This window comes from Pan troglodytes, chromosome 19 (assembly GCF_028858775.2).
Source record: "Pan troglodytes isolate AG18354 chromosome 19, NHGRI_mPanTro3-v2.0_pri, whole genome shotgun sequence".
NCBI classification, from domain to species: Eukaryota; Metazoa; Chordata; class Mammalia; order Primates; family Hominidae; genus Pan; species Pan troglodytes.
This window is the reverse complement of record NC_072417.2, coordinates 24,813,976-24,838,254: the sequence shown is the minus strand read 5'-3', so window position 1 is coordinate 24,838,254 and position 24,279 is coordinate 24,813,976. Positions and strand designations below refer to the sequence as shown.

Below are 24,279 nucleotides of genomic sequence, written 5' to 3'. Positions count from 1 at the left end.
CCGGGGATACAACGTGTTTCCTAAAAGCAGAGAGAGGTAAGAGACAGTAGCAGCTGCGGGGCGGCTTGCACGCCGAGTGCCTGTGACGCGCCGGCTTGACTTAACCGCTTCCCTGAAGTACCAGTGAGGGAGGTTCCTGATCTGCAGGCGGTGGGCGGTAGACGGTAGGCTTATGCGGCACGCTTCCGTTTCCACCGTGACTACTGCGCTTTGGGAAGGCCACGACCTCCTCCTTTGGGGAGGTCCTTAGGATCTCAGCTTGGCAGTCGAGTGGGTGGCGACCTTTTAAAGGAATGGGATCCACCCGGAATTGAACTTCTTTCTCCTCTCTCTCTCTCTCTCTCTCTCTCTCTCTTTCTCTCTCTCTCTCTCTCTTTCTCTCTCTCTCTCTGTCTCTTTCTCTCTCTCTTCACCCCCCCCCCCGCCTCTCCTCCGTTCTCTCTTTTGGTTTCCCCCACCCCCTCCCAAGTTCTGGGGTACATGTGCAGGACGTGCAGGTTTGGAACATAGATACACGTGTGCCACGGTGCTTTGCTGCACCTATCCACCAGTCGTCTAGGTTTGAAGCCCCGCACGCGTTGGCCATTTGTCCTAATGCTCTCTCTCCCCTTGCCCCCCACGCCCCGTCAGGGCCCGGCGTGTGATGTTCCCCTCCCTGTGTCCCATGTGTTCTCACTGTTCAACTCCCACTTAGGAGCGAGAACATGCGGTGTTTGGTTTTCGCTTCCTGTGTCAGTTTGCTGAGAATGAGGCCTTCCAGCTTCATCCACGTTCCCGCAGAGGACATGAACTCATCCTTTTTTATGGCTGCGTAGTAATTCCATGGTGTATACGTGCCACACTTTCTTTATCCAGCCTATCATTCATGGGCATTCGAGTTGGTTCCAAGTCTTTGCTATTGTAAATAGTGCTGCAGTAAACATACGTGTCCACGTGTCTTCCTAGTAGGAACTTCTTCCTCTTCAGCCCGCTGGGTAGCTGGCACTTTAAGGCAGGTGCCAACGCACCGGCAGCAAGCTTCCTTTTTTGCCCGGGAAAAACTGAGGTGCAGGTAGTATAAGCCATTTATCACGGAACGCACAGGAGCAGAGCTCGAGTCCAAGCATCGTGGCTCCACCCGTCATGCTTGATGCATCTTTAGGCTCCGCTCTAGGTATGCGTATCCTTTACGGGATCAGCCACCGGCAGTTGCCTTGCGACCACGATGACAAACCTCTGCCGGCTCTTTTGGGTCTCATCCCTGTATCTATTATACGTTGCATCCCAACATAAAGATCGGAATGTTCCTTTCGCTGACCCAGTCTCTCACCCTTTCCAAACTCCAGAAACCTTGTCTGTCCTCGGAAGAACTCCCCCTGCTTCTTTCTCTAAAGGCTGTCTTCAGGCCGGGCACAGTGGGGGGATCGCTTGAGCCCAGAAGGCCGCAGTGAGGTGAGATCGCGCCATTGCACTGCAGCCCCGGCGGCAGAGCCGGAGCCCCGTCTCGAAAGAAACAAACAAAAACCAACCGACCAACCAACAAACAAACACAGACAAAGAAAGAAAGAGCCCAGGCAACCTAGTGAAAACCTGTTCGGGCTGGGGCGTATCTGTACCCCAGCTGTTCCAGAGGCTGAGGCCAGGAGGATGGGTGGACGCTGGGAGGTGGATGCTGCAGTGAGCGGTGATCGCACCACTGCACTCCAGCCTGGGTGACAGAGCCAGACCCCGTCCCAAATAAATAAACATGAAAATAGAGGAACCAGTTTGTAGAAAGCGGGAGAGGGTCCCATTGAACTTCAAGCCTTCGAGCAACAGCTGTGGCTGGACAGGTTGGACCAGCAGGCTGGAGCAGTCGCCATCTTGGCAGGGATCATTGACCCTGATCTATCGCCGGGAGGAGGAAGAGCTGATCTTACGCAGGGAGGGCAGGTGGACTATGCGTGGACTCTGGTGATCTGTTTGGGTGCCAGGTGTTACTCCCAGGGCCACCCGTAACTGTGAATGTGCAGGAACCCTGACTTGAGAAGGGCCTGGCCACGGGGGGCTTAGGCCCCTGGGGAATGAGAGTTTGGTTCCCGGTACCCAGGGAAACCACCAGCATCGGCAGAGGTGATAGCTGGGGAGGAGCGGGGATTTGGACGAGAGACACAGGATGAGTACCGGGGGCAGCCCCGTGATCAACAACTGCTGCAACAGGGGCCGTTTGTTCGACTCGCTAGTCTTCTGTGGCTCTATGCGGTACTCAAGAGCAGAAGACAGAAGATACAAAAACCACAAAAGGTAGCCGGGCGTGGTGCTGCCCGTCAATAATCCCAGCTACTCGGGAGGCTGAGACAGGAGAATCGCTTGAACCCGGGAGGCGGAAGTTTCAGCGAGCCGAGATCACGCCATTGCAGTCCAACCTGAGCGTCCGAGCGAGACTCTATCTCAGAAAATAAAGACAGAATGAAAGAGCCCGGCGCGGTGGCTTACGCCTGTAATCCCAGCGCTTTGGGAGGCCGAGGCGGGCGGATCGCCTGAGGTCAGGAGCTGGAGACCAGCCTGGCCGACATGGCGAAACCCCCTAAAAATACAAAAATGAGCCGGGCGTGGTGGCCTACGCCTGTAATCCCAGCTACCCAGGAGGCTGAGGCAGGAGAATCGCTGGAACCCGGGAGGTAGAGGCTGCAGTGAGCCGAGATCGCGCCACTGCACTCCAGCCTGGGCGACAGAGCAAGAGTTTGTCTGCCAAAAAAAAAAAAAAAAAAAAAAAAAAAAAAGCCAGGGTGAGCGGTGGCTCAAGCCTGTAATCGCAAGCAACACTTTGGGAGGCGGCAGCTGGGCGGATCACCGGAGGTCGGGAGTTGGAGACCAGCCTGACCAACATGGAGAAACCCCATGTGTACTAAAAATACAAACTTAGCCGGGCGTGGTGGCACATGCCTGTAGTCCCAGCTGCTCGGGAGGCTGAGGCAGGGGAATCGCTTGAACCCGGGAGGCGGAGGTTGCAGAGAGCCTAGATCGCGCCATTGGACTCCAGGCTGGGTAACAAGAGCGGAACCTCCGTCTGAAAAAAAAAAAAAAAAATTGGGAGAATTTTGCTCCCACTGCCGTCAAAATCCCATGTGTATTTCACACTTACAGCACAGCTCCATTAGAACTGACCACATTTCCAGGGCTCCCTAGATACCTGTGGCTAGCGGCTGCCATACTACACCGTGCTGGGCTGTAGAATGGGGATGACAAGACAGGGCGGCGGAGATTGGGTTGGCGTGAAGCGAGGGAAACACTCGGCCGCAGGACAAAACTAAAACAGCAAGGGGGCACCGAAAGACTCAGTAGTCCACATGAATATCTTGATTATGTTGTAGCCGAGATAATGTAGGGTCCACCCCTACCGGGTCTGTGGGTTTTCTCTTCGTGTGTGTGCGCGCGGAGACGAGAGATCGAAGAGATAAAGACAGAAGACAAAGAGATAGGAAGAAAGACAGCTGGGCCCGGGGGACCACTGCCACCAAAGCGCGGAGACAGACAGGTAGTGGCCCCGAATGCCTGGAGGCGCTGCTATTTATTGTAGTCAAGGCAAGGGGGCAGGGTAAGGAGTGCCAGTCATCTCCAGTGATCGATAGGTCACGCGAGTCACGTGTCCACTGGACAGGGGGCCTTTCCCTTTGTGGTAGCCGAGGTGGAGAGGGAGGACAGCAAACGTCAGCGTTTCTTCTATGCACTTATCAGAAAGATCGAAGACTGTGGTACTCCTACTAATTGTGCTACTGCTGTCTTCTAAGAACTTAAAAGGAGGAGCCAGGTGTACAGGCGGAACATGAAAGTGAAGAAGGAGCGTGCCCACTGAAGCACAGCATCACAGGGAGACGTTGGAGCCTCCGGCTGACTGCGGGCCGGCCTGGCTAATGTCAGACCTCCCACAAGAGGTGGTGGAGCGGAGCGTTCTCTGTCTCCCCTGGAGAGAGGGAGATTCCCTTTCCCGGCCTGCTAAGTAACGGGTGCCTTCCCAGGCACTGGGGCCACCGCTAGACCAAGGCCTGCTAAGTAACCAGGGCCTTCCCAGGCACTGGCATTACCGCTAGGCCAAGGAGCCCTCCAGCGGCCCTTCTCTGGGCGTGAATGAGGGCTCACACTCTTGTCTCCTGGTCACCTCTCACTGTGGCCCTTCAGCTCCTAACTCTGTGTGGCCTGGTTTCCCCCAGGGTAATCATAATGGAACAGAGATCATTATGGTAATAGAACAAAGAGTAATGCTACAAACTAATGATTAATAATAGTCAGATATAATCCTATCCGTTTCCTATCTCTAGTAAAACTTTTCTTATTCTAATAATTTTCTTTACTATACTGGAACAGCTTGTGCCTTCAGGCTCTTGCCTGGGCACCTGGGTGGCTTGCGGCCCACAAGATAAGATATATTGCGTTGAACTATAGTTTATGTTGATTGCTGAATGATTTAGGGCGGGGGGGTGGGCACCCTCTGAAATTCTGCCCTGGAGGAGAGGCCTCACCCTAACCCTGGCCGTGGCTAATAATAAGGCCCACCTCTTAGGGCCGTGGAGTGAAATAAGTTTTCCAGGTAATGCGCAGTAGAGCCCTCAGCCCTCCGCTGAAGTTGCGTTAGGAAGGAGGAAGGGAGAGGTAAATGCTGAGCCCGCAGGCGGCAGTCTGTGCCTCGGAGAGAAACTTTATCCCAACCTTGCTGGGGGCCTTGACGCCCACCTTGCCCCAAGAGCACCCCGGCAGTCACCCCTGCCCTCTGGGGTCCTGCCACCCCGAGCCCGACCTTCCCCCTTTTCCCCCGCGCCGGGCCAATAGCCTCCTAACTGCGTCGTGCTCATCACGGTCTGCCGTGCTCATCACCTTTGCGTCGTTTCTTCGCTCCACAAACGTTTGCTGAGCGCCTTCCACACGCCAGGCGCCAGACTCGCGCGGGGAAACAGGGATAAGCACTGAGGAGGGGTCCCAGCCCTCAGCGATGGGATTTCAGAGCGGGAGATAAAGGGTTGCCCAGAAGGGTGGTGAGTGGAATAGCTGATATAAACAACGGGGGCGCGATGAAATACACAGGAGGGCTGCTAGTCACATACGGGGCGGGTGCCGAGGGCCCTTGACTAAGGGAGGCTTCCTGGACGCGTGACACCCAAGCGGAGTCCTGACGACCTGCGTCAGAAGTAGCCAGGCGAGGAGGAGGGGAAGGGAATCCACGTCCCGAGCAGGGAGGCAGCTTTCCCTACACAGCACAGGACACGGTCCGCGCACAGAAGCCGCAGGAGACGCAGGCACAGGGGCTGGGGAGAATCCTTGCTGGGCCCTCGCCGCCTCCCTCTGCTGGGTGTCTGGTGCCAGCCTCCTGCCTGGCCGAGGAACTCCAGCCCCTGCTCCCGGAAGCCCCTCCAGGCCTTCGGCTTCCCTGACTGGGCATGGGCCCCTCGTCCCCTCGGGTACGGGGCCGGTCTCCCCGCCCGCGGGCGGCGAAGTAAAGGCCCAGCGCAGCCCGCGCTCCTGCCCTGGGGCCTCGTCTTTCTCCAGGAAAACGTGGACCGCTCTCCGCCGACAGGTCTCTTCCACAGACCCCTGTCGCCTTCGCCCCCAGTCTCTTCCGGTTCTGTCTTTTCGCTGGCTCGATACGAACAAGGAAGTCGCCCCCAGCGGAGCCCCGGCTCCCCCAGGCAGAGGCGGCCCCGGGGGCGGAGTCAACGGCGGAGGCCACGCCCTCCGTGAAAGGGCGGGGCATGCAAATTCGAAATGAAAGCCCGGGAACGCCGGAAGAAGCACGGGTGTAAGATTTCCCTTTTCAAAGGCGGAGAATAAGAAATCAGCCCGAGAGTGTAAGGGCGTCAATAGCGCTGTGGACGAGACAGAGGGAATGGGGCAAGGAGCGAGGCTGGGGCTCTCACCGCGACTTGAATGTGGATGAGAGTGGGACGGTGACGGCGGGCGCGAAGGCGACCGCATCGCTTCTCGGCCTTTTGGCTAAGATCAAGTGTAGTATCTGTTCTTATCAGTTTAATATCTGATACGTCCTCTATCCGAGGACAATATATTAAATGGATTTTTGGAGCAGGGAGATGGAATAGGAGCTTGCTCCGTCCACTCCACGCATCGACCTGGTATTGCAGTACCTCCAGGAACGGTGCACCCCCTCCGGGGATACAACGTGTTTCCTAAAAGCAGAGAGAGGTAAGAGACAGTAGCAGCTGCGGGGCGGCTTGCACGCCGAGTGCCTGTGACGCGCCGGCTTGACTTAACCGCTTCCCTGAAGTACCAGTGAGGGAGGTTCCTGATCTGCAGGCGGTGGGCGGTAGACGGTAGGCTTATGCGGCACGCTTCCGTTTCCACCGTGACTACTGCGCTTTGGGAAGGCCACGACCTCCTCCTTTGGGGAGGTCCTTAGGATCTCAGCTTGGCAGTCGAGTGGGTGGCGACCTTTTAAAGGAATGGGATCCACCCGGAATTGAACTTCTTTCTCCTCTCTCTCTCTCTCTCTCTCTCTCTCTCTCTCTCTCTCTCTCTTTCTCTCTCTCTCTCTCTCTTTCTCTCTCTCTCTCTGTCTCTTTCTCTCTCTCTTCACCCCCCCCCCCCGCCTCTCCTCCGTTCTCTCTTTTGGTTTCCCCCACCCCCTCCCAAGTTCTGGGGTACATGTGCAGGACGTGCAGGTTTGGAACATAGATACACGTGTGCCACGGTGCTTTGCTGCACCTATCCACCAGTCGTCTAGGTTTGAAGCCCCGCACGCGTTGGCCATTTGTCCTAATGCTCTCTCTCCCCTTGCCCCCCACGCCCCGTCAGGGCCCGGCGTGTGATGTTCCCCTCCCTGTGTCCCATGTGTTCTCACTGTTCAACTCCCACTTAGGAGCGAGAACATGCGGTGTTTGGTTTTCGCTTCCTGTGTCAGTTTGCTGAGAATGAGGCCTTCCAGCTTCATCCACGTTCCCGCAGAGGACATGAACTCATCCTTTTTTATGGCTGCGTAGTAATTCCATGGTGTATACGTGCCACACTTTCTTTATCCAGCCTATCATTCATGGGCATTCGAGTTGGTTCCAAGTCTTTGCTATTGTAAATAGTGCTGCAGTAAACATACGTGTCCACGTGTCTTCCTAGTAGGAACTTCTTCCTCTTCAGCCCGCTGGGTAGCTGGCACTTTAAGGCAGGTGCCAACGCACCGGCAGCAAGCTTCCTTTTTTGCCCGGGAAAAACTGAGGTGCAGGTAGTATAAGCCATTTATCACGGAACGCACAGGAGCAGAGCTCGAGTCCAAGCATCGTGGCTCCACCCGTCATGCTTGATGCATCTTTAGGCTCCGCTCTAGGTATGCGTATCCTTTACGGGATCAGCCACCGGCAGTTGCCTTGCGACCACGATGACAAACCTCTGCCGGCTCTTTTGGGTCTCATCCCTGTATCTATTATACGTTGCATCCCAACATAAAGATCGGAATGTTCCTTTCGCTGACCCAGTCTCTCACCCTTTCCAAACTCCAGAAACCTTGTCTGTCCTCGGAAGAACTCCCCCTGCTTCTTTCTCTAAAGGCTGTCTTCAGGCCGGGCACAGTGGGGGGATCGCTTGAGCCCAGAAGGCCGCAGTGAGGTGAGATCGCGCCATTGCACTGCAGCCCCGGCGGCAGAGCCGGAGCCCCGTCTCGAAAGAAACAAACAAAAACCAACCGACCAACCAACAAACAAACACAGACAAAGAAAGAAAGAGCCCAGGCAACCTAGTGAAAACCTGTTCGGGCTGGGGCGTATCTGTACCCCAGCTGTTCCAGAGGCTGAGGCCAGGAGGATGGGTGGACGCTGGGAGGTGGATGCTGCAGTGAGCGGTGATCGCACCACTGCACTCCAGCCTGGGTGACAGAGCCAGACCCCGTCCCAAATAAATAAACATGAAAATAGAGGAACCAGTTTGTAGAAAGCGGGAGAGGGTCCCATTGAACTTCAAGCCTTCGAGCAACAGCTGTGGCTGGACAGGTTGGACCAGCAGGCTGGAGCAGTCGCCATCTTGGCAGGGATCATTGACCCTGATCTATCGCCGGGAGGAGGAAGAGCTGATCTTACGCAGGGAGGGCAGGTGGACTATGCGTGGACTCTGGTGATCTGTTTGGGTGCCAGGTGTTACTCCCAGGGCCACCCGTAACTGTGAATGTGCAGGAACCCTGACTTGAGAAGGGCCTGGCCACGGGGGGCTTAGGCCCCTGGGGAATGAGAGTTTGGTTCCCGGTACCCAGGGAAACCACCAGCATCGGCAGAGGTGATAGCTGGGGAGGAGCGGGGATTTGGACGAGAGACACAGGATGAGTACCGGGGGCAGCCCCGTGATCAACAACTGCTGCAACAGGGGCCGTTTGTTCGACTCGCTAGTCTTCTGTGGCTCTATGCGGTACTCAAGAGCAGAAGACAGAAGATACAAAAACCACAAAAGGTAGCCGGGCGTGGTGCTGCCCGTCAATAATCCCAGCTACTCGGGAGGCTGAGACAGGAGAATCGCTTGAACCCGGGAGGCGGAAGTTTCAGCGAGCCGAGATCACGCCATTGCAGTCCAACCTGAGCGTCCGAGCGAGACTCTATCTCAGAAAATAAAGACAGAATGAAAGAGCCCGGCGCGGTGGCTTACGCCTGTAATCCCAGCGCTTTGGGAGGCCGAGGCGGGCGGATCGCCTGAGGTCAGGAGCTGGAGACCAGCCTGGCCGACATGGCGAAACCCCCTAAAAATACAAAAATGAGCCGGGCGTGGTGGCCTACGCCTGTAATCCCAGCTACCCAGGAGGCTGAGGCAGGAGAATCGCTGGAACCCGGGAGGTAGAGGCTGCAGTGAGCCGAGATCGCGCCACTGCACTCCAGCCTGGGCGACAGAGCAAGAGTTTGTCTGCCAAAAAAAAAAAAAAAGCCAGGGTGAGCGGTGGCTCAAGCCTGTAATCGCAAGCAACACTTTGGGAGGCGGCAGCTGGGCGGATCACCGGAGGTCGGGAGTTGGAGACCAGCCTGACCAACATGGAGAAACCCCATGTGTACTAAAAATACAAACTTAGCCGGGCGTGGTGGCACATGCCTGTAGTCCCAGCTGCTCGGGAGGCTGAGGCAGGGGAATCGCTTGAACCCGGGAGGCGGAGGTTGCAGAGAGCCTAGATCGCGCCATTGGACTCCAGGCTGGGTAACAAGAGCGGAACCTCCGTCTGAAAAAAAAAAAAAAAAATTGGGAGAATTTTGCTCCCACTGCCGTCAAAATCCCATGTGTATTTCACACTTACAGCACAGCTCCATTAGAACTGACCACATTTCCAGGGCTCCCTAGATACCTGTGGCTAGCGGCTGCCATACTACACCGTGCTGGGCTGTAGAATGGGGATGACAAGACAGGGCGGCGGAGATTGGGTTGGCGTGAAGCGAGGGAAACACTCGGCCGCAGGACAAAACTAAAACAGCAAGGGGGCACCGAAAGACTCAGTAGTCCACATGAATATCTTGATTATGTCGTGGCCGAGATAATGTAGGGTCCACCCCTACCGGGTCTGTGGGTTTTCTCTTCGTGTGTGTGCGCGCGGAGACGAGAGATCGAAGAGATAAAGACAGAAGACAAAGAGATAGGAAGAAAGACAGCTGGGCCCGGGGGACCACTGCCACCAAAGCACGGAGACAGACAGGTAGTGGCCCCGAATGCCTGGAGGCGCTGCTATTTATTGTAGTCAAGGCAAGGGGGCAGGGTAAGGAGTGCCAGTCATCTCCAGTGATCGATAGGTCACGCGAGTCACGTGTCCACTGGACAGGGGGCCTTTCCCTTTGTGGTAGCCGAGGTGGAGAGGGAGGACAGCAAACGTCAGCGTTTCTTCTATGCACTTATCAGAAAGATCGAAGACTGTGGTACTCCTACTAATTGTGCTACTGCTGTCTTCTAAGAACTTAAAAGGAGGAGCCAGGTGTACAGGCGGAACATGAAAGTGAAGAAGGAGCGTGCCCACTGAAGCACAGCATCACAGGGAGACGTTGGAGCCTCCGGCTGACTGCGGGCCGGCCTGGCTAATGTCAGACCTCCCACAAGAGGTGGTGGAGCGGAGCGTTCTCTGTCTCCCCTGGAGAGAGGGAGATTCCCTTTCCCGGCCTGCTAAGTAACGGGTGCCTTCCCAGGCACTGGGGCCACCGCTAGACCAAGGCCTGCTAAGTAACCAGGGCCTTCCCAGGCACTGGCATTACCGCTAGGCCAAGGAGCCCTCCAGCGGCCCTTCTCTGGGCGTGAATGAGGGCTCACACTCTTGTCTCCTGGTCACCTCTCACTGTGGCCCTTCAGCTCCTAACTCTGTGTGGCCTGGTTTCCCCCAGGGTAATCATAATGGAACAGAGATCATTATGGTAATAGAACAAAGAGTAATGCTACAAACTAATGATTAATAATAGTCAGATATAATCCTATCCGTTTCCTATCTCTAGTAAAACTTTTCTTATTCTAATAATTTTCTTTACTATACTGGAACAGCTTGTGCCTTCAGGCTCTTGCCTGGGCACCTGGGTGGCTTGCGGCCCACAAGATAAGATATATTGCGTTGAACTATAGTTTATGTTGATTGCTGAATGATTTAGGGCGGGGGGGTGGGCACCCTCTGAAATTCTGCCCTGGAGGAGAGGCCTCACCCTAACCCTGGCCGTGGCTAATAATAAGGCCCACCTCTTAGGGCCGTGGAGTGAAATAAGTTTTCCAGGTAATGCGCAGTAGAGCCCTCAGCCCTCCGCTGAAGTTGCGTTAGGAAGGAGGAAGGGAGAGGTAAATGCTGAGCCCGCAGGCGGCAGTCTGTGCCTCGGAGAGAAACTTTATCCCAACCTTGCTGGGGGCCTTGACGCCCACCTTGCCCCAAGAGCACCCCGGCAGTCACCCCTGCCCTCTGGGGTCCTGCCACCCCGAGCCCGACCTTCCCCCTTTTCCCCCGCGCCGGGCCAATAGCCTCCTAACTGCGTCGTGCTCATCACGGTCTGCCGTGCTCATCACCTTTGCGTCGTTTCTTCGCTCCACAAACGTTTGCTGAGCGCCTTCCACACGCCAGGCGCCAGACTCGCGCGGGGAAACAGGGATAAGCACTGAGGAGGGGTCCCAGCCCTCAGCGATGGGATTTCAGAGCGGGAGATAAAGGGTTGCCCAGAAGGGTGGTGAGTGGAATAGCTGATATAAACAACGGGGGCGCGATGAAATACACAGGAGGGCTGCTAGTCACATACGGGGCGGGTGCCGAGGGCCCTTGACTAAGGGAGGCTTCCTGGACGCGTGACACCCAAGCGGAGTCCTGACGACCTGCGTCAGAAGTAGCCAGGCGAGGAGGAGGGGAAGGGAATCCACGTCCCGAGCAGGGAGGCAGCTTTCCCTACACAGCACAGGACACGGTCCGCGCACAGAAGCCGCAGGAGACGCAGGCACAGGGGCTGGGGAGAATCCTTGCTGGGCCCTCGCCGCCTCCCTCTGCTGGGTGTCTGGTGCCAGCCTCCTGCCTGGCCGAGGAACTCCAGCCCCTGCTCCCGGAAGCCCCTCCAGGCCTTCGGCTTCCCTGACTGGGCATGGGCCCCTCGTCCCCTCGGGTACGGGGCCGGTCTCCCCGCCCGCGGGCGGCGAAGTAAAGGCCCAGCGCAGCCCGCGCTCCTGCCCTGGGGCCTCGTCTTTCTCCAGGAAAACGTGGACCGCTCTCCGCCGACAGGTCTCTTCCACAGACCCCTGTCGCCTTCGCCCCCAGTCTCTTCCGGTTCTGTCTTTTCGCTGGCTCGATACGAACAAGGAAGTCGCCCCCAGCGGAGCCCCGGCTCCCCCAGGCAGAGGCGGCCCCGGGGGCGGAGTCAACGGCGGAGGCCACGCCCTCCGTGAAAGGGCGGGGCATGCAAATTCGAAATGAAAGCCCGGGAACGCCGGAAGAAGCACGGGTGTAAGATTTCCCTTTTCAAAGGCGGAGAATAAGAAATCAGCCCGAGAGTGTAAGGGCGTCAATAGCGCTGTGGACGAGACAGAGGGAATGGGGCAAGGAGCGAGGCTGGGGCTCTCACCGCGACTTGAATGTGGATGAGAGTGGGACGGTGACGGCGGGCGCGAAGGCGACCGCATCGCTTCTCGGCCTTTTGGCTAAGATCAAGTGTAGTATCTGTTCTTATCAGTTTAATATCTGATACGTCCTCTATCCGAGGACAATATATTAAATGGATTTTTGGAGCAGGGAGATGGAATAGGAGCTTGCTCCGTCCACTCCACGCATCGACCTGGTATTGCAGTACCTCCAGGAACGGTGCACCCCCTCCGGGGATACAACGTGTTTCCTAAAAGCAGAGAGAGGTAAGAGACAGTAGCAGCTGCGGGGCGGCTTGCACGCCGAGTGCCTGTGACGCGCCGGCTTGACTTAACCGCTTCCCTGAAGTACCAGTGAGGGAGGTTCCTGATCTGCAGGCGGTGGGCGGTAGACGGTAGGCTTATGCGGCACGCTTCCGTTTCCACCGTGACTACTGCGCTTTGGGAAGGCCACGACCTCCTCCTTTGGGGAGGTCCTTAGGATCTCAGCTTGGCAGTCGAGTGGGTGGCGACCTTTTAAAGGAATGGGATCCACCCGGAATTGAACTTCTTTCTCCTCTCTCTCTCTCTCTCTCTCTCTCTCTCTCTCTCTCTCTCTCTTTCTCTCTCTCTCTCTCTCTTTCTCTCTCTCTCTCTGTCTCTTTCTCTCTCTCTTCACCCCCCCCCCCCGCCTCTCCTCCGTTCTCTCTTTTGGTTTCCCCCACCCCCTCCCAAGTTCTGGGGTACATGTGCAGGACGTGCAGGTTTGGAACATAGATACACGTGTGCCACGGTGCTTTGCTGCACCTATCCACCAGTCGTCTAGGTTTGAAGCCCCGCACGCGTTGGCCATTTGTCCTAATGCTCTCTCTCCCCTTGCCCCCCACGCCCCGTCAGGGCCCGGCGTGTGATGTTCCCCTCCCTGTGTCCCATGTGTTCTCACTGTTCAACTCCCACTTAGGAGCGAGAACATGCGGTGTTTGGTTTTCGCTTCCTGTGTCAGTTTGCTGAGAATGAGGCCTTCCAGCTTCATCCACGTTCCCGCAGAGGACATGAACTCATCCTTTTTTATGGCTGCGTAGTAATTCCATGGTGTATACGTGCCACACTTTCTTTATCCAGCCTATCATTCATGGGCATTCGAGTTGGTTCCAAGTCTTTGCTATTGTAAATAGTGCTGCAGTAAACATACGTGTCCACGTGTCTTCCTAGTAGGAACTTCTTCCTCTTCAGCCCGCTGGGTAGCTGGCACTTTAAGGCAGGTGCCAACGCACCGGCAGCAAGCTTCCTTTTTTGCCCGGGAAAAACTGAGGTGCAGGTAGTATAAGCCATTTATCACGGAACGCACAGGAGCAGAGCTCGAGTCCAAGCATCGTGGCTCCACCCGTCATGCTTGATGCATCTTTAGGCTCCGCTCTAGGTATGCGTATCCTTTACGGGATCAGCCACCGGCAGTTGCCTTGCGACCACGATGACAAACCTCTGCCGGCTCTTTTGGGTCTCATCCCTGTATCTATTATACGTTGCATCCCAACATAAAGATCGGAATGTTCCTTTCGCTGACCCAGTCTCTCACCCTTTCCAAACTCCAGAAACCTTGTCTGTCCTCGGAAGAACTCCCCCTGCTTCTTTCTCTAAAGGCTGTCTTCAGGCCGGGCACAGTGGGGGGATCGCTTGAGCCCAGAAGGCCGCAGTGAGGTGAGATCGCGCCATTGCACTGCAGCCCCGGCGGCAGAGCCGGAGCCCCGTCTCGAAAGAAACAAACAAAAACCAACCGACCAACCAACAAACAAACACAGACAAAGAAAGAAAGAGCCCAGGCAACCTAGTGAAAACCTGTTCGGGCTGGGGCGTATCTGTACCCCAGCTGTTCCAGAGGCTGAGGCCAGGAGGATGGGTGGACGCTGGGAGGTGGATGCTGCAGTGAGCGGTGATCGCACCACTGCACTCCAGCCTGGGTGACAGAGCCAGACCCCGTCCCAAATAAATAAACATGAAAATAGAGGAACCAGTTTGTAGAAAGCGGGAGAGGGTCCCATTGAACTTCAAGCCTTCGAGCAACAGCTGTGGCTGGACAGGTTGGACCAGCAGGCTGGAGCAGTCGCCATCTTGGCAGGGATCATTGACCCTGATCTATCGCCGGGAGGAGGAAGAGCTGATCTTACGCAGGGAGGGCAGGTGGACTATGCGTGGACTCTGGTGATCTGTTTGGGTGCCAGGTGTTACTCCCAGGGCCACCCGTAACTGTGAATGTGCAGGAACCCTGACTTGAGAAGGGCCTGGCCACGGGGGGCTTAGGCCCCTGGGGAATGAGAGTTTGGTTCCCGGTACCCAGGGAAACCACCAGCATCGGCAGAGGTGATAGCTGGGGAGGAGCGGGGATTTGGACGAGAGACACAGGATGAGTACCGGGGGCAGCCCCGTGATCAACAACTGCTGCAACAGGGGCCGTTTGTTCGACTCGCTAGTCTTCTGTGGCTCTATGCGGTACTCAAGAGCAGAAGACAGAAGATACAAAAACCACAAAAGGTAGCCGGGCGTGGTGCTGCCCGTCAATAATCCCAGCTACTCGGGAGGCTGAGACAGGAGAATCGCTTGAACCCGGGAGGCGGAAGTTTCAGCGAGCCGAGATCACGCCATTGCAGTCCAACCTGAGCGTCCGAGCGAGACTCTATCTCAGAAAATAAAGACAGAATGAAAGAGCCCGGCGCGGTGGCTTACGCCTGTAATCCCAGCGCTTTGGGAGGCCGAGGCGGGCGGATCGCCTGAGGTCAGGAGCTGGAGACCAGCCTGGCCGACATGGCGAAACCCCCTAAAAATACAAAAATGAGCCGGGCGTGGTGGCCTACGCCTGTAATCCCAGCTACCCAGGAGGCTGAGGCAGGAGAATCGCTGGAACCCGGGAGGTAGAGGCTGCAGTGAGCCGAGATCGCGCCACTGCACTCCAGCCTGGGCGACAGAGCAAGAGTTTGTCTGCCAAAAAAAAAAAAAAAAAAAAGCCAGGGTGAGCGGTGGCTCAAGCCTGTAATCGCAAGCAACACTTTGGGAGGCGGCAGCTGGGCGGATCACCGGAGGTCGGGAGTTGGAGACCAGCCTGACCAACATGGAGAAACCCCATGTGTACTAAAAATACAAACTTAGCCGGGCGTGGTGGCACATGCCTGTAGTCCCAGCTGCTCGGGAGGCTGAGGCAGGGGAATCGCTTGAACCCGGGAGGCGGAGGTTGCAGAGAGCCTAGATCGCGCCATTGGACTCCAGGCTGGGTAACAAGAGCGGAACCTCCGTCTGAAAAAAAAAAAAAAAAATTGGGAGAATTTTGCTCCCACTGCCGTCAAAATCCCATGTGTATTTCACACTTACAGCACAGCTCCATTAGAACTGACCACATTTCCAGGGCTCCCTAGATACCTGTGGCTAGCGGCTGCCATACTACACCGTGCTGGGCTGTAGAATGGGGATGACAAGACAGGGCGGCGGAGATTGGGTTGGCGTGAAGCGAGGGAAACACTCGGCCGCAGGACAAAACTAAAACAGCAAGGGGGCACCGAAAGACTCAGTAGTCCACATGAATATCTTGATTATGTTGTAGCCGAGATAATGTAGGGTCCACCCCTACCGGGTCTGTGGGTTTTCTCTTCGTGTGTGTGCGCGCGGAGACGAGAGATCGAAGAGATAAAGACAGAAGACAAAGAGATAGGAAGAAAGACAGCTGGGCCCGGGGGACCACTGCCACCAAAGCGCGGAGACAGACAGGTAGTGGCCCCGAATGCCTGGAGGCGCTGCTATTTATTGTAGTCAAGGCAAGGGGGCAGGGTAAGGAGTGCCAGTCATCTCCAGTGATCGATAGGTCACGCGAGTCACGTGTCCACTGGACAGGGGGCCTTTCCCTTTGTGGTAGCCGAGGTGGAGAGGGAGGACAGCAAACGTCAGCGTTTCTTCTATGCACTTATCAGAAAGATCGAAGACTGTGGTACTCCTACTAATTGTGCTACTGCTGTCTTCTAAGAACTTAAAAGGAGGAGCCAGGTGTACAGGCGGAACATGAAAGTGAAGAAGGAGCGTGCCCACTGAAGCACAGCATCACAGGGAGACGTTGGAGCCTCCGGCTGACTGCGGGCCGGCCTGGCTAATGTCAGACCTCCCACAAGAGGTGGTGGAGCGGAGCGTTCTCTGTCTCCCCTGGAGAGAGGGAGATTCCCTTTCCCGGCCTGCTAAGTAACGGGTGCCTTCCCAGGCACTGGGGCCACCGCTAGACCAAGGCCTGCTAAGTAACCAGGGCCTTCCCAGGCACTGGCATTACCGCTAGGCCAAGGAGCCCTCCAGCGGCCCTTCTCTGGGCGTGAATGAGGGCTCACACTCTTGTCTCCTGGTCACCTCTCACTGTGGCCCTTCAGCTCCTAACTCTGTGTGGCCTGGTTTCCCCCAGGGTAATCATAATGGAACAGAGATCATTATGGTAATAGAACAAAGAGTAATGCTACAAACTAATGATTAATAATAGTCAGATATAATCCTATCCGTTTCCTATCTCTAGTAAAACTTTTCTTATTCTAATAATTTTCTTTACTATACTGGAACAGCTTGTGCCTTCAGGCTCTTGCCTGGGCACCTGGGTGGCTTGCGGCCCACAAGATAAGATATATTGCGTTGAACTATAGTTTATGTTGATTGCTGAATGATTTAGGGCGGGGGGGTGGGCACCCTCTGAAATTCTGCCCTGGAGGAGAGGCCTCACCCTAACCCTGGCCGTGGCTAATAATAAGGCCCACCTCTTAGGGCCGTGGAGTGAAATAAGTTTTCCAGGTAATGCGCAGTAGAGCCCTCAGCCCTCCGCTGAAGTTGCGTTAGGAAGGAGGAAGGGAGAGGTAAATGCTGAGCCCGCAGGCGGCAGTCTGTGCCTCGGAGAGAAACTTTATCCCAACCTTGCTGGGGGCCTTGACGCCCACCTTGCCCCAAGAGCACCCCGGCAGTCACCCCTGCCCTCTGGGGTCCTGCCACCCCGAGCCCGACCTTCCCCCTTTTCCCCCGCGCCGGGCCAATAGCCTCCTAACTGCGTCGTGCTCATCACGGTCTGCCGTGCTCATCACCTTTGCGTCGTTTCTTCGCTCCACAAACGTTTGCTGAGCGCCTTCCACACGCCAGGCGCCAGACTCGCGCGGGGAAACAGGGATAAGCACTGAGGAGGGGTCCCAGCCCTCAGCGATGGGATTTCAGAGCGGGAGATAAAGGGTTGCCCAGAAGGGTGGTGAGTGGAATAGCTGATATAAACAACGGGGGCGCGATGAAATACACAGGAGGGCTGCTAGTCACATACGGGGCGGGTGCCGAGGGCCCTTGACTAAGGGAGGCTTCCTGGACGCGTGACACCCAAGCGGAGTCCTGACGACCTGCGTCAGAAGTAGCCAGGCGAGGAGGAGGGGAAGGGAATCCACGTCCCGAGCAGGGAGGCAGCTTTCCCTACACAGCACAGGACACGGTCCGCGCACAGAAGCCGCAGGAGACGCAGGCACAGGGGCTGGGGAGAATCCTTGCTGGGCCCTCGCCGCCTCCCTCTGCTGGGTGTCTGGTGCCAGCCTCCTGCCTGGCCGAGGAACTCCAGCCCCTGCTCCCGGAAGCCCCTCCAGGCCTTCGGCTTCCCTGACTGGGCATGGGCCCCTCGTCCCCTCGGGTACGGGGCCGGTCTCCCCGCCCGCGGGCGGCGAAGTAAAGGCCCAGCGCAGCCCGCGCTCCTGCCCTGGGGCCTCGTCTTTCTCCAGGAAAACGTGGACCGCTCTCCGCCGACAGGTCTCTTCCACAGACCCCTGTCGCCTTCGCCCCCAGTCTCTTCCGGTTCTGTCTTTTCGCTGGCTCGATACGAACAAGGAAGTCGCCCCCAGCGGAGCCCCGGCTCCCCCAGGCAGAGGCGGCCCCGGGGGCGGAGTCAACGGCGGAGGCCACGCCCTCCGTGAAAGGGCGGGGCATGCAAATTCGAAATGAAAGCCCGGGAACGCCGGAAGAAGCACGGGTGTAAGATTTCCCTTTTCAAAGGCGGAGAATAAGAAATCAGCCCGAGAGTGTAAGGGCGTCAATAGCGCTGTGGACGAGACAGAGGGAATGGGGCAAGGAGCGAGGCTGGGGCTCTCACCGCGACTTGAATGTGGATGAGAGTGGGACGGTGACGGCGGGCGCGAAGGCGACCGCATCGCTTCTCGGCCTTTTGGCTAAGATCAAGTGTAGTATCTGTTCTTATCAGTTTAATATCTGATACGTCCTCTATCCGAGGACAATATATTAAATGGATTTTTGGAGCAGGGAGATGGAATAGGAGCTTGCTCCGTCCACTCCACGCATCGACCTGGTATTGCAGTACCTCCAGGAACGGTGCACCCCCTCCGGGGATACAACGTGTTTCCTAAAAGCAGAGAGAGGTAAGAGACAGTAGCAGCTGCGGGGCGGCTTGCACGCCGAGTGCCTGTGACGCGCCGGCTTGACTTAACCGCTTCCCTGAAGTACCAGTGAGGGAGGTTCCTGATCTGCAGGCGGTGGGCGGTAGACGGTAGGCTTATGCGGCACGCTTCCGTTTCCACCGTGACTACTGCGCTTTGGGAAGGCCACGACCTCCTCCTTTGGGGAGGTCCTTAGGATCTCAGCTTGGCAGTCGAGTGGGTGGCGACCTTTTAAAGGAATGGGATCCACCCGGAATTGAACTTCTTTCTCCTCTCTCTCTCTCTCTCTCTCTCTCTCTCTCTCTCTCTCTTTCTCTCTCTCTCTCTCTCTTTCTCTCTCTCTCTCTGTCTCTTTCTCTCTCTCTTCACCCCCCCCCCGCCTCTCCTCCGTTCTCTCTTTTGGTTTCCCCCACCCCCTCCCAAGTTCTGGGGTACATGTGCAGGACGTGCAGGTTTGGAACATAGATACACGTGTGCCACGGTGCTTTGCTGCACCTATCCACCAGTCGTCTAGGTTTGAAGCCCCGCACGCGTTGGCCATTTGTCCTAATGCTCTCTCTCCCCTTGCCCCCCACGCCCCGTCAGGGCCCGGCGTGTGATGTTCCCCTCCCTGTGTCCCATGTGTTCTCACTGTTCAACTCCCACTTAGGAGCGAGAACATGCGGTGTTTGGTTTTCGCTTCCTGTGTCAGTTTGCTGAGAATGAGGCCTTCCAGCTTCATCCACGTTCCCGCAGAGGACATGAACTCATCCTTTTTTATGGCTGCGTAGTAATTCCATGGTGTATACGTGCCACACTTTCTTTATCCAGCCTATCATTCATGGGCATTCGAGTTGGTTCCAAGTCTTTGCTATTGTAAATAGTGCTGCAGTAAACATACGTGTCCACGTGTCTTCCTAGTAGGAACTTCTTCCTCTTCAGCCCGCTGGGTAGCTGGCACTTTAAGGCAGGTGCCAACGCACCGGCAGCAAGCTTCCTTTTTTGCCCGGGAAAAACTGAGGTGCAGGTAGTATAAGCCATTTATCACGGAACGCACAGGAGCAGAGCTCGAGTCCAAGCATCGTGGCTCCACCCGTCATGCTTGATGCATCTTTAGGCTCCGCTCTAGGTATGCGTATCCTTTACGGGATCAGCCACCGGCAGTTGCCTTGCGACCACGATGACAAACCTCTGCCGGCTCTTTTGGGTCTCATCCCTGTATCTATTATACGTTGCATCCCAACATAAAGATCGGAATGTTCCTTTCGCTGACCCAGTCTCTCACCCTTTCCAAACTCCAGAAACCTTGTCTGTCCTCGGAAGAACTCCCCCTGCTTCTTTCTCTAAAGGCTGTCTTCAGGCCGGGCACAGTGGGGGGATCGCTTGAGCCCAGAAGGCCGCAGTGAGGTGAGATCGCGCCATTGCACTGCAGCCCCGGCGGCAGAGCCGGAGCCCCGTCTCGAAAGAAACAAACAAAAACCAACCGACCAACCAACAAACAAACACAGACAAAGAAAGAAAGAGCCCAGGCAACCTAGTGAAAACCTGTTCGGGCTGGGGCGTATCTGTACCCCAGCTGTTCCAGAGGCTGAGGCCAGGAGGATGGGTGGACGCTGGGAGGTGGATGCTGCAGTGAGCGGTGATCGCACCACTGCACTCCAGCCTGGGTGACAGAGCCAGACCCCGTCCCAAATAAATAAACATGAAAATAGAGGAACCAGTTTGTAGAAAGCGGGAGAGGGTCCCATTGAACTTCAAGCCTTCGAGCAACAGCTGTGGCTGGACAGGTTGGACCAGCAGGCTGGAGCAGTCGCCATCTTGGCAGGGATCATTGACCCTGATCTATCGCCGGGAGGAGGAAGAGCTGATCTTACGCAGGGAGGGCAGGTGGACTATGCGTGGACTCTGGTGATCTGTTTGGGTGCCAGGTGTTACTCCCAGGGCCACCCGTAACTGTGAATGTGCAGGAACCCTGACTTGAGAAGGGCCTGGCCACGGGGGGCTTAGGCCCCTGGGGAATGAGAGTTTGGTTCCCGGTACCCAGGGAAACCACCAGCATCGGCAGAGGTGATAGCTGGGGAGGAGCGGGGATTTGGACGAGAGACACAGGATGAGTACCGGGGGCAGCCCCGTGATCAACAACTGCTGCAACAGGGGCCGTTTGTTCGACTCGCTAGTCTTCTGTGGCTCTATGCGGTACTCAAGAGCAGAAGACAGAAGATACAAAAACCACAAAAGGTAGCCGGGCGTGGTGCTGCCCGTCAATAATCCCAGCTACTCGGGAGGCTGAGACAGGAGAATCGCTTGAACCCGGGAGGCGGAAGTTTCAGCGAGCCGAGATCACGCCATTGCAGTCCAACCTGAGCGTCCGAGCGAGACTCTATCTCAGAAAATAAAGACAGAATGAAAGAGCCCGGCGCGGTGGCTTACGCCTGTAATCCCAGCGCTTTGGGAGGCCGAGGCGGGCGGATCGCCTGAGGTCAGGAGCTGGAGACCAGCCTGGCCGACATGGCGAAACCCCCTAAAAATACAAAAATGAGCCGGGCGTGGTGGCCTACGCCTGTAATCCCAGCTACCCAGGAGGCTGAGGCAGGAGAATCGCTGGAACCCGGGAGGTAGAGGCTGCAGTGAGCCGAGATCGCGCCACTGCACTCCAGCCTGGGCGACAGAGCAAGAGTTTGTCTGCCAAAAAAAAAAAAAAAAAAAAAAAAAAAAAAGCCAGGGTGAGCGGTGGCTCAAGCCTGTAATCGCAAGCAACACTTTGGGAGGCGGCAGCTGGGCGGATCACCGGAGGTCGGGAGTTGGAGACCAGCCTGACCAACATGGAGAAACCCCATGTGTACTAAAAATACAAACTTAGCCGGGCGTGGTGGCACATGCCTGTAGTCCCAGCTGCTCGGGAGGCTGAGGCAGGGGAATCGCTTGAACCCGGGAGGCGGAGGTTGCAGAGAGCCTAGATCGCGCCATTGGACTCCAGGCTGGGTAACAAGAGCGGAACCTCCGTCTGAAAAAAAAAAAAAAAAATTGGGAGAATTTTGCTCCCACTGCCGTCAAAATCCCATGTGTATTTCACACTTACAGCACAGCTCCATTAGAACTGACCACATTTCCAGGGCTCCCTAGATACCTGTGGCTAGCGGCTGCCATACTACACCGTGCTGGGCTGTAGAATGGGGATGACAAGACAGGGCGGCGGAGATTGGGTTGGCGTGAAGCGAGGGAAACACTCGGCCGCAGGACAAAACTAAAACAGCAAGGGGGCACCGAAAGACTCAGTAGTCCACATGAATATCTTGATTATGTTGTAGCCGAGATAATGTAGGGTCCACCCCTACCGGGTCTGTGGGTTTTCTCTTCGTGTGTGTGCGCGCGGAGACGAGAGATCGAAGAGATAAAGACAGAAGACAAAGAGATAGGAAGAAAGACAGCTGGGCCCGGGGGACCACTGCCACCAAAGCGCGGAGACAGACAGGTAGTGGCCCCGAATGCCTGGAGGCGCTGCTATTTATTGTAGTCAAGGCAAGGGGGCAGGGTAAGGAGTGCCAGTCATCTCCAGTGATCGATAGGTCACGCGAGTCACGTGTCCACTGGACAGGGGGCCTTTCCCTTTGTGGTAGCCGAGGTGGAGAGGGAGGACAGCAAACGTCAGCGTTTCTTCTATGCACTTATCAGAAAGATCGAAGACTGTGGTACTCCTACTAATTGTGCTACTGCTGTCTTCTAAGAACTTAAAAGGAGGAGCCAGGTGTACAGGCGGAACATGAAAGTGAAGAAGGAGCGTGCCCACTGAAGCACAGCATCACAGGGAGACGTTGGAGCCTCCGGCTGACTGCGGGCCGGCCTGGCTAATGTCAGACCTCCCACAAGAGGTGGTGGAGCGGAGCGTTCTCTGTCTCCCCTGGAGAGAGGGAGATTCCCTTTCCCGGCCTGCTAAGTAACGGGTGCCTTCCCAGGCACTGGGGCCACCGCTAGACCAAGGCCTGCTAAGTAACCAGGGCCTTCCCAGGCACTGGCATTACCGCTAGGCCAAGGAGCCCTCCAGCGGCCCTTCTCTGGGCGTGAATGAGGGCTCACACTCTTGTCTCCTGGTCACCTCTCACTGTGGCCCTTCAGCTCCTAACTCTGTGTGGCCTGGTTTCCCCCAGGGTAATCATAATGGAACAGAGATCATTATGGTAATAGAACAAAGAGTAATGCTACAAACTAATGATTAATAATAGTCAGATATAATCCTATCCGTTTCCTATCTCTAGTAAAACTTTTCTTATTCTAATAATTTTCTTTACTATACTGGAACAGCTTGTGCCTTCAGGCTCTTGCCTGGGCACCTGGGTGGCTTGCGGCCCACAAGATAAGATATATTGCGTTGAACTATAGTTTATGTTGATTGCTGAATGATTTAGGGCGGGGGGGTGGGCACCCTCTGAAATTCTGCCCTGGAGGAGAGGCCTCACCCTAACCCTGGCCGTGGCTAATAATAAGGCCCACCTCTTAGGGCCGTGGAGTGAAATAAGTTTTCCAGGTAATGCGCAGTAGAGCCCTCAGCCCTCCGCTGAAGTTGCGTTAGGAAGGAGGAAGGGAGAGGTAAATGCTGAGCCCGCAGGCGGCAGTCTGTGCCTCGGAGAGAAACTTTATCCCAACCTTGCTGGGGGCCTTGACGCCCACCTTGCCCCAAGAGCACCCCGGCAGTCACCCCTGCCCTCTGGGGTCCTGCCACCCCGAGCCCGACCTTCCCCCTTTTCCCCCGCGCCGGGCCAATAGCCTCCTAACTGCGTCGTGCTCATCACGGTCTGCCGTGCTCATCACCTTTGCGTCGTTTCTTCGCTCCACAAACGTTTGCTGAGCGCCTTCCACACGCCAGGCGCCAGACTCGCGCGGGGAAACAGGGATAAGCACTGAGGAGGGGTCCCAGCCCTCAGCGATGGGATTTCAGAGCGGGAGATAAAGGGTTGCCCAGAAGGGTGGTGAGTGGAATAGCTGATATAAACAACGGGGGCGCGATGAAATACACAGGAGGGCTGCTAGTCACATACGGGGCGGGTGCCGAGGGCCCTTGACTAAGGGAGGCTTCCTGGACGCGTGACACCCAAGCGGAGTCCTGACGACCTGCGTCAGAAGTAGCCAGGCGAGGAGGAGGGGAAGGGAATCCACGTCCCGAGCAGGGAGGCAGCTTTCCCTACACAGCACAGGACACGGTCCGCGCACAGAAGCCGCAGGAGACGCAGGCACAGGGGCTGGGGAGAATCCTTGCTGGGCCCTCGCCGCCTCCCTCTGCTGGGTGTCTGGTGCCAGCCTCCTGCCTGGCCGAGGAACTCCAGCCCCTGCTCCCGGAAGCCCCTCCAGGCCTTCGGCTTCCCTGACTGGGCATGGGCCCCTCGTCCCCTCGGGTACGGGGCCGGTCTCCCCGCCCGCGGGCGGCGAAGTAAAGGCCCAGCGCAGCCCGCGCTCCTGCCCTGGGGCCTCGTCTTTCTCCAGGAAAACGTGGACCGCTCTCCGCCGACAGGTCTCTTCCACAGACCCCTGTCGCCTTCGCCCCCAGTCTCTTCCGGTTCTGTCTTTTCGCTGGCTCGATACGAACAAGGAAGTCGCCCCCAGCGGAGCCCCGGCTCCCCCAGGCAGAGGCGGCCCCGGGGGCGGAGTCAACGGCGGAGGCCACGCCCTCCGTGAAAGGGCGGGGCATGCAAATTCGAAATGAAAGCCCGGGAACGCCGGAAGAAGCACGGGTGTAAGATTTCCCTTTTCAAAGGCGGAGAATAAGAAATCAGCCCGAGAGTGTAAGGGCGTCAATAGCGCTGTGGACGAGACAGAGGGAATGGGGCAAGGAGCGAGGCTGGGGCTCTCACCGCGACTTGAATGTGGATGAGAGTGGGACGGTGACGGCGGGCGCGAAGGCGACCGC

The 24,279-nt window shown here is 56.6% G+C and overlaps 3 non-coding genes across 3 annotated transcripts; all 3 read left to right on the top strand.

The window, feature by feature from the left end:
• The first annotated feature begins 5,923 nt into the window (after positions 1-5,923).
• LOC129137813 (U2 spliceosomal RNA) lies at positions 5,924-6,114 on the top strand. Its single transcript, XR_008540604.1, has one exon. It is a non-coding gene; the product is annotated as a U2 spliceosomal RNA (small nuclear RNA).
• A 5,923-nt stretch (positions 6,115-12,037) lies between these two features.
• LOC129137812 (U2 spliceosomal RNA) lies at positions 12,038-12,228 on the top strand. Its single transcript, XR_008540603.1, has one exon. It is a non-coding gene; the product is annotated as a U2 spliceosomal RNA (small nuclear RNA).
• Positions 12,229-18,156: 5,928 nt separating this feature from the next.
• Positions 18,157-18,347, top strand: LOC129137811 (U2 spliceosomal RNA). The gene has a single exon (XR_008540602.1). It is a non-coding gene; the product is annotated as a U2 spliceosomal RNA (small nuclear RNA).
• Positions 18,348-24,279: the final 5,932 nt, after the last annotated feature.